Below are 1,769 nucleotides of genomic sequence, written 5' to 3' on the forward strand. Positions count from 1 at the left end.
ATGCGGAGAGAGAAAGTGTGGAAGCAAACAAAATGGTGGCAGGGGAATTAAGCTATGGGATAGTAAAGAGTAAAAACAGAATGAGATCGAAGAATGAAGATGAGGGGTGGTGGCTCAGTTAGCAAAGCAAATGAAAAAGAAAGGCTAAGAGCTGTTGTGGTGCAAATACGTAGAAGGAAAAGGCCGAAACAGGTGCTGTCAAGACTGCAACAGAGGAAAGAGGGTCATTAAGACCTGGGTCACAGCATACCATGTTTTCTATCAACAAAAGGTGATAAAACTATATATTTTTTTTCCAAAATGGAAGCAATTTGTTTTTAGATTACATGTGCTTTGAGGCAAATTATTAAAGGTCACCTTGTGCCGCCAGAAAAGGAAACAGCAATATCAATGTCAAAGAATAATTTATTGTTGGTACTTCCATGTCATATTTTTGATGCCTTGTACTAGATCCACATTCACAAGTTCAGCTTCACCATATACAGATCTCAAATCTCCCATTATCCCTGTAGTTCACTTTTATCTGCTCAGTATCTTGATAAATGACGTACGATCAAGGGATCATAACCAGCGAACTCACTATTTTATCAACTGCTGGAACAGATCATTTAATTTCTGTATGACTTCTTTCTACCAGAAGCCTTTCATTTATAGCTTGTAACCAGATAGTGCCTTTAAATATAGAAAGCATGTTCCAAGTAATTTCACCAAAAAACTGAAAAAAAAAAAAAAAGAGATATCAGGTCAAAGGAGGAAATATTAAAAAGGCTACAGTTGTAAAAGATTGAGGCCAATGTTCCCAGTAATTCTTTTTCTTCTGCATAGACCTCTCAAATCAGTGTGGGGCACCAATGCCTGGAACCAAAGTTAATGCTGTGAACAGTGTCATCATGCTGATTGCCACACATGGACCCTCAATGGCAGCTGTGTAGCTTTACAGGAATGGTGATCAAAGCCATAAACATATCATAAACACCAGGATGAGAAGTTAAAACCTGGTACATTGGAAGACTGGGAACTAATGTAGTCCAGCGAGCACAGGGCTGAAAGTGAGAGAAATAAATGATTGGAAAAGGATTTAAAGATCTCAGAATTGTAATGAAAGTTTTTGATGTTCTCCAGCAATATGAAATCTGGTCATTCAACCCAATTAACACCTTGTTTCCTATTATGTTTCTGCTATTGATTCACACCATGTGATTATCACAGCCCATCCAGTACCCAAACTTGTGGGCTTCCAGTTTGAGAATTATCATTACCCTTACCCTATAAATATTACCAGAAACAGGGTTAAAACATTCATAGCATATGAATATAGAGTAGGCCATTTGGCCCCTCAAGCTTGCTCCTTCATTCATTAAAATCATGAATGATCCAGGTATGACTGCAACCTTATTTGCCTGTTGATCTCAAATACTCTAATGTTACTTCAAGAAGCTGAAAAGGATAAGTGATTTTTTGTTGCAGTCTTGAATATTAAATCAGTAGTTTGTCACATTGGGTAATGTTGACATTTTATTACAAAGCATAATCTTCAATGACCATTCAGTCTAAACCTAACATCTACAGATAATGTAGAAATAAACAAAACTTGTAGAAATCAAATTGTCAATATTTATATACTTCATACAAATTGGTAATCATGTCATCAGTGCTGCATTTACAAAAATTCAATAATAATGTAATGTACTCATCAAAATAATGACACTTCCTATTCCATCTTACCAGATGGTGATCTCACCATTATCATGACCATTCTGCACACTGTA

The sequence above is a fragment of the Rhincodon typus genome, chromosome 23 (genome assembly GCF_021869965.1).
Source record: "Rhincodon typus isolate 14 chromosome 23, sRhiTyp1.1, whole genome shotgun sequence".
Lineage (NCBI taxonomy): Eukaryota > Metazoa > Chordata > Chondrichthyes > Orectolobiformes > Rhincodontidae > Rhincodon > Rhincodon typus.